Source organism: Oryzias melastigma, linkage group LG13 (genome assembly GCF_002922805.2).
Source record: "Oryzias melastigma strain HK-1 linkage group LG13, ASM292280v2, whole genome shotgun sequence".
NCBI classification, from domain to species: Eukaryota; Metazoa; Chordata; class Actinopteri; order Beloniformes; family Adrianichthyidae; genus Oryzias; species Oryzias melastigma.
The window spans coordinates 2,037,792-2,045,656 of record NC_050524.1 but is presented as its reverse complement, the minus strand read 5'-3'; the positions used below and the strand labels follow the sequence as shown (position 1 = coordinate 2,045,656).

At 42.0% G+C, this 7,865-nt stretch overlaps 1 long non-coding RNA gene across 3 annotated transcripts; it reads right to left on the bottom strand.

The window, feature by feature from the left end:
* Positions 1-2,109: 2,109 nt before the first annotated feature.
* On the bottom strand, positions 2,110-5,303 carry LOC112149838. Of its 3 annotated transcripts, XR_002919853.2 has the most exons (3): positions 5,206-5,302; positions 4,135-4,272; positions 2,110-2,997 (listed from the first exon to the last, which is right to left on the bottom strand). It is a non-coding gene; the product is annotated as an uncharacterized LOC112149838 (long non-coding RNA). The 3 variants fall into 3 exon arrangements; XR_004948958.1 differs by lacking the exon at positions 4,135-4,272 and having other exon boundaries at positions 2,110-2,473; positions 5,206-5,303; XR_004948959.1 differs by lacking the exon at positions 4,135-4,272 and having other exon boundaries at positions 5,206-5,301.
* Between the last annotated feature and the right edge of the window lie 2,562 nt (positions 5,304-7,865).

The window sequence follows — 7,865 nt, the reverse complement described above, 5'->3', positions numbered from 1 at the left end:
GCACTTTAGGTTCATTTGTTGGAGCTGTATTCGAGAGATATTGTTTCTGCCTTCTGTAGCTTCTGTTCAGTCCTTTGGTTTAGCACATTGGGCCCTCTTACATGCTGGTTTTGGGTTCTGTTTTGTTTGTGGATTTTTCACCACCTAAAGTGCAGTTTTTGTTCATTAAACACGTTTACTGTATTTTCTGGACAATAGATTGCAGGACCAGAAAACATCTAATCCAAAAGAAGAAAACCATATAAGTCGCACTTTTAGATTTTTTACATGGTAAAGGAGAAAATTATAAAGATGTAAGAGAAACAATCAGATTCTCCTCCATGTTTGTTTTGAACAGCACTTATTCAGAAGAAAATACAGCACCCTCTAGTGGTTGCTAGCAGAAACATCTATTTGGGCAACCAGGTGCTCGTGGAAAAATAACGAATATATGAGACTATTTATGTTAAAAAAAAATAATGGCTGGAAAAAAAAAACAGCAACTTATATCTGGAAAATCTGGTAGTTGTTGCCCTCTGTCTTGTGGTCTTGCCCTGTTTCTGGGTCGTCCTAATACCACCACGACAGTTCGAGCGAGCCGCCTCCTCATGCCGCAGAGGCTTGGGTCTGGGGTAGCGTGCACTCGCTCTGGCCCCATGAGTCCTTGCAATGGACTGGCGACCTGTCCAGGTTGTTCCGCGCCTTAACCCAACGGTACTCCGGGACTGGTAAACTCACGGCCACAAAAGGGACACAACGGGTTAAGAAAATGGATGGATGTTCAGGATGAGAACTCTTGGATTGATTCTCCCCTCATTCCACCTGCTGATCGAGCCCCTTAAAACGTCACAAACCCAAAGTTAAACCCAGATTGGTTGATGCAGCATGTTGACTTTGCCATTGTTAGGTTTAAACAACTGAAACATTTCTCTGAAGCTGCAAGAAAGACCAGAGAGGTCAGATTGAGATTTTACTTCCAAGGAGAATGGACAGAGACCGTTCAAAACCGTCTCCATTCTGGTCTGAAGCGCTCGGCCTCGTCCTGTTCCTTTTATTCTGTTCGGGGCGGTCCATAGTTACATTTGGATTAAAAATTTAGTTTTAGAGACTTGACCTTTTGACCACACACTCTTTGGCTTGATGCTTCCAACCAAAATCTCTTAAGTGTTCCAAAAACCGCTTTGAGACCAGAGGAGATCTCTGCTTTTGGTCCTCGTCTTTGGACCTCCCTCCCATCATCACTGCACCAGAATGTCTTCAATGAGGGTTTAAATCCCAAGTTAAGATTGTTTTTATTTAGGAGAGCTTTTAGTGGATCTTAGTTTTGTTTTTCTACTTTTTCATCTTGGATCTTATTCCCTCTAGTGTTTTGATTTTCTGTTCTCTGATGGTTGAAGGATCCATTAAAACAAACACAGAAAAAGGACAGCGTGTGGCTCACGAGGACAAAAACAGGAAGTGGATGTTAAACGGAGCGTTTCAGAGATCCTGTGTGAGCCGTGCAGCGGCAGACCGGGTCAAACCTCAGCGGGGTTCAGACGTTCTCTGAGTGTGACTCTGCACACGTCACTTTTCATAAATTCATTTTCAGCGGGAAACGCAGCGAACACTGGAGGTGTTTAGCATTTAATGGAAACCTTTTATGGGAGTGCTGTGCGTGGAACAGTGAGAAATGCTGCTGAGTTGACATTTCTGTCTTACTTTTACTTCATCAAACCCGTCTGGATCCAGCTGTGTTTGCTCCTGCAGATTCTGCTGGATGGCTTTAATTGTTCATAAATCCTCTCTGCACTGATTTAAAGGCAGATGTGACGTCTGAATGGACCGCACTCATTACCTCTTCTTCAGCCGGTTGACCCCTCAGAGGTCAACAGCGTTTAAACCACTTTCAACGATTTGCTCCTCGTTTCCTCAGACACTGCAGCATGTCTGTCCGTGGAGCTGCAGGTCTTTGCTGTGAAGATAACTCTCAGTTAGACTTTAATCTGCAGATGAAAACAAGAGAAACGATAAAGCAGGAGAGCTGCTGATCTGTGAGTGGGAGGAGCTACCAGCGAATGTTTTTAGCCTGATCGCTACATGGAGTGGTGTCTGCGTTTATCATTTACAATGACTGGAAGACACAGATGATGTTTATTTAGGTTTATTTATTGTAAAGAGTTCAACAAAATCCTCCCGTCTCCATGTTTAGGTTCATCAGATCATCAGAGATTGTCTCTGTTGAGAGAGCTTCACTACTACAGCAAAACCTGAGTCTGAAAGGCGTCGGCTTCCACGGTCTTTCATTTCTCTCTGACTGAGTTTACAGGTTTTACCGCATTAATACACATTTTTATTTGATGAAAATGAGAAAAAATATCAGGTTCAGAAGGGCTGAACAGGCTGCCTCCCCAAAGCCACAGCGGCTCTCTGTCTGTCTGCGAGCTCGCCTCCCGGGGTCGGTCCATCAACCGCCGGCGAATCCAACTTCATCTAACAGCAGCCGGGAACGCCACTGCCACGAAAGGGATACAGCGGGTTCAATTCAATTCAATTTTATTGTCATTGTCACAGAGAAACAACAAAATTGCGTTTAAAGCATCTGTACTCCATACTTCACATTTACAAATAATAATAATAATAATAATAATAAATAAATACCCCTTAGCCCAGTGTGTAAACAAGTGAGAGACAGTTCCAGCTGGTTATTGTCCATGAAATGGATGGAAGTTCAGGAGAACTATTGGATCGATCCACCATATTGGACGTAGATAAGATAAAGATATTTGATCTGTTTATTGATCCCAGCTTGGGACGTTCAGTGTATTCTCCCCGTCTCTGAAAGCGTCACGTGACCAAAGTTGAGTCCCTGATTGGTTGATGTGACGTGGCGACTTCACCAAAGTTGAAACATTTGAACTCCCACCCAAAATGGCGCCCTGCCGCTCAAATCTCACTGCTGCCAGACCGCCATCCCAGTCGCTCAAATCCCGCCGCAGGACCTCAGATTTCATCTGGGCCTTTGAGTTAACGTTGAAACTGAAACAAAAATAGATTCTATCAAACAAAAACACGTAAACACAACTTGTAAAAACCAACAAACATCCTCAAGCATGAAAACAAACAAACATTCTTTAAAATTTGTGCTCAAGAAAAAACAAAGTATATTTGTCTGTACATGTATATATAGATACTTTGGTTATTATTCTATATATATCGTATGTTCTGTTGATAAATAATATTGTAATGAGCTTTAACTTGTGATTACTATTAAAAGTTGACGTTATTAACAACTTCCAAAGAATCAGGCAGACTTTAACAAACGATGCTTCTTCCTGCTACCTTTCAAACGTGGCTGAAACAAACATTATATTCATCGACTGTTATACAGATGTGACTGTAATATATGTAAAACCAACATGTTTGGATCTTCTTCTTCTTTTCCCTTCAGGAGTCGCCACAGCGAATCAGTTTCTTCCATCTAAACCTGTCCAACATGTTTGAATGAACAAACAAACAAACTCTCATAAAAGTCTCAAACACAAAACGTGGAAACATCGACACACACAAACAGGAAAACAGAAAATCACAAACACACAACACATGCATACAAACACAACAGCTGCATTACCAAAATAAAACTTCTTCTTTGGTCGATTTCATTCAACAGACTCAACTTTGCGTCTGAAGTTTAAACTGAATTTCTGGATCTGAACTTTCAGCTCTCTTCATTCCGGTTTGGTTTTTCTGTGAATTTGACATTTTTGGGTTTTTTCACCTTTTAAACATACAAATACAAGATTAGATGTCAGTTTTTTTATATCAGCTTTGATTGATTTTTTTTTCCAGTACAAAAACACACAAATCCATTTGAAGAGTGAATCATTTCCTCCAATCATCACTCGGTTCCTTCACACTAAAACATGTTTTGATAGTTACTCATTTACTTATTTATAGACTCAAAGTGATGTTAGTCTGGAGTGACAAAGTGTTGATTATAAAAGTCATTTTTTAAATGAGATTTCAGATGACATCAAAGTAAAGTTGTAGATGTTTGCTCCTCTCTGAATCCTCGAACTCGTCATGATCTGAAGACGTTTCCTAACGACGGCGTGATGTGACCCTCTGGTGTGTTTGTGTTCAGAGAGAACCCGTGACCTCTCTCTTTCCATTAACCTGCCGTTTCTGCCGCTCCCGTGAGCCGTGAACGCACCGCTGCCTTAGACCAGACGCTCTGAACCGGTTCAGTCCCGCCTGCATGTCGGGCCATTTCTGCTCAGTAATGAAAATCAAATCAACTCCATTTTCTTGTTTCTGAAAAGGCAGAGAGCTCTTGTGGTGATTACTCTGAGACGAGAGGATTTTAATCATCTGGAAAAGAGCGCTTCATTACTGCAACAATGACAGCACCAACACAAAGAGCCTCATCGGCAGAAGAAACGGGATTCCAACCCGGTTCCTGATCGGATTCTGTTCCTGTTTCTCTGTCGACACTAAATGGAAGTAAATGAAACTGGTTTGCAGCTTGGAGCAAATGTGCTCATAATTCTGTTTCCTGGATGAGAATGATCTTTTTACTGAATGTCGATCAAGTAAAAAATAAGAAAATTCCAATGACTTCATTCTGAAATGAAGAAATTGTTGGACCAACCCGATGGTTCGGACTCGGACAGAACTTTAATTTGTGAGCTTTTATGTCGTTCTTCCTGAGAGAAACGAGATCCGAACAATGAAGGGACTTGATCATAATGTTCCTCTCTGGTTCTGCTGAATTCATGCTGCTTTATACTATAAATGCTGCGTTTACATCAACAATATTCTCACAATATCCTGAAAATCACAATATTCTGCAACGGCGTGAGCCCAACGGGCAGAACAGATGGATATTTTTATAATCTTCAAGTTTTTCACCCTTTAATTCGAGTTCTACTAGAACATTTTTGTACGTTTGTTGTTTTTTACATCACTGTAAATTAACTAGTTTCAAATTACATCAAAATAAAATGATTTAACGTTATAATTAACTGTACAATTGTGATCTTTGGAATACTTTCTGACCTAGAATGAACTCTATGTTTGAGCATCCATGTAGAAGTCCAAGTCTCAATATATATTTTTTTAACATCCTGGAGTAAAGAGTCATCTCTCCAGAGCAGATTGAGCTTTTTCCCGCTCATTCCACAGCAGTAATTAGAGCTGTTAGCAGAACCCAAACAGATCCACCCTGAAGGTCAAGTCTGTCATTACCTGTGCGGGAAGGACCGCCCTCTCCAAAGTTTGGTAATTGGCAGCTTGTTGGCGTCGTCTATTATCAGCCGGATTTCAGAGGGTCAGAAGTCTTTATACCGTTACTATGGAAATGACAATAGAGTCACAGCAACAGTCGGTCTGTTAAATAAACTTAATGATGTATTTTCTGATGGTTGTTTATGCAAACATCATTTAGAACCCACTGGAACAAATCTGGTAAAGATTTTTAATGTCTTTCTTTAATTAATTGGTCAAATGAACTTAATAAAGAAGAAAATTGTTCCTGGGTTCTCCAGGATTAAGACTCCTGCTGGTCTGGGCCCGGCGGTCCGGACAGAACCCAGTTGGGTCCACAGAACCCGGCTGTTCTTCCTCCATCTCTCTCTTCAGCGTCACACGGAACCAGAATCTCATTTACATCAGAAATGCAGTAAAGTTTTCCCACACTTGAATTTTTTAAAACGAAAGAGAGATTCTACCGACATGAACGGCGATGGGTCAAATCTTCAGACGTGAAGCTCATCATCTGCTTTTATGATCCTTGTACATGTGGGATTCAAACGTGAGAGTGAACTGATGTGAAGCTCTCAGCAGGATGCTCACTAAAACTGTAATCCAGAACCAGAGCCATGCAGCCGGTACCAGGAGAGAAGAACCTCTGAGGGACGATGATGAAACCATCACACAACTCCGTCCTCCTCCTGATCCGCTGTGGGTGGATGTGTGGTCTGTGTGGGACGTTGATCCTCAGGGCTTCACTTTGGTTTCGGCTCATGAGAGTTTACAGGTTGATTGAGGGAGCGACTCCAGACCGGCTCTGATGTCTCCGTCTCTGCTGGATGAGGAGCGTCTTTGATCACATCGTCTTCTCTGTTGTTCACTGTGAACATGTCTGAGCGTCGAACACTCTGTGTTTATTTTAGGCAGTCGTGGAAAACCAAAACTCGTGTGAGAATAAAGGATTTTGTCTGATGATTGTAGTTCCATCTCCTTGGTTCGGTCTTCTGTTGTTTGATGACATTTTCTTTTAAAGGACCGGCCTCGTCTGAATCTGAAAAGTTTGATCCGCTCTGGACTTTGATTCCTTAGATCAGGTGATTTTGTTTGGCAGGTGTGAAAACTCACCTGAACTCTATAAAGACTTTCTAATTCCTCAAAGATAACCCTTTAACTTTTTTTGTTGTTGCATGAAGATCAACTCTTTTAGAGTTTTGTTTTTTTAGTAGTAATGTTTCTAATGGTGGAGGACATTTCTAAAGAAAATTAAGTTTTTCTAAATAGTTTTTCTTCAAATTGTCATGAATCAGAAGCAGACAAAAACTTCCCAAAAGGAAAAGATCATATTTGTTCCATAGAAAATCTGCTGGGTGGTCCAAAGGCTCCATGCTCCGCCCCTTTCTGATGCATGCAGACAAACAGATCCATGAACGTTTTTGTTTTCCTGGTCTGACATTAGGATGGGGGGCGTGAGGGGCTGTAAGCTAGTGGGAGAGAGTGTGAACAGAGAGCTCTCAGAAACGTGAATGGGGATAGGGGGTGGGGCTTCTTTGAGAAGACCTGAAAAGCTGTTTGGAGTTGTGCTTTGAAGACGAGCTCTCTTGATCAGGAGTTTAAAAGTCTGTTAAAAACTCCTGAAATGTGTGAACAGAAACTGTCTTCACATTCCCACATGTTCTTGTTAGTCATGACTGAAGATGTATTCAGACTGGAAACATGATTTGTTCTGGATCGAGTTCTAAACCTTCATTTGGTCGATCCTGTTCTCAGGATTGTGTTTTCTGACAAAGGCTGGACAGATGGAGAACAATAAGAACTCCAAGAAATGCTCCACGTTTGTCCGCCAATGACCAGCTACGGTGGCCTCATTGGTTCAGTTATTTCGCTCTCGCATTCAGACTGAGGAATCTCAGAGCAAACCGGAGTTCAGTCCAGTTAAAAACGAACCGAGACCACCTCAGAAGATGAGTCCGAGAGCGGTTCCTTGTCCAGACCAGAGCCCGTTTTCACATAATCAGACTGAACCTTTGATCTGGATTATCAGAGGAAACAAACTGATTCACTTTAAGTGGACCAAATGTGTCCAATCTGAACTCATCCTAACTTTGGGGTTCTCGTTGAGTCGGGAAGCAACAGTTTAGCTCACAGCGTTTGCACACATTTCTGAAAAACATCGATGTTCTCGTCTGTTTCTTGGTTAAATCCAGGAGGTGATGTTTTCAGTTCATCCGTTTCTGTTGATTTGTGATCAGATCTGTTTCTCAGAGAACATCAAGAGAAATTTGGGGGTATTTTGAAACTATGGTTTCTTATCTTTTCTTTGATCGTGTTTTTGTTCTTCTCAGATCTTCCATTTCGATCCAGACTGAGAGTGGCTGAACTGTTCCCCCTCTAGCCGTGCACGCTGTCCGTGCATGTGGAAATGCAATGGCGTCCTCTCCGGGTCAACGGGGCCGTCGGAACCACAAGCAGCTCTCTGAAACGCCTGCTTTGACGTGGGTGGATTTTGTTCTTGATCATTGGAGTTTATTAGCCTCTCGTCTGCTGGCCTGTGTCTTCCAAGCCCCCTGATAAATGCTGCAAACTGGCCTGAATGCACTGCAGAGCATTCATCCACAGTAGCAGAAGCTGTGACCTTTTCTGCAGCTTCTCCTCGCAGA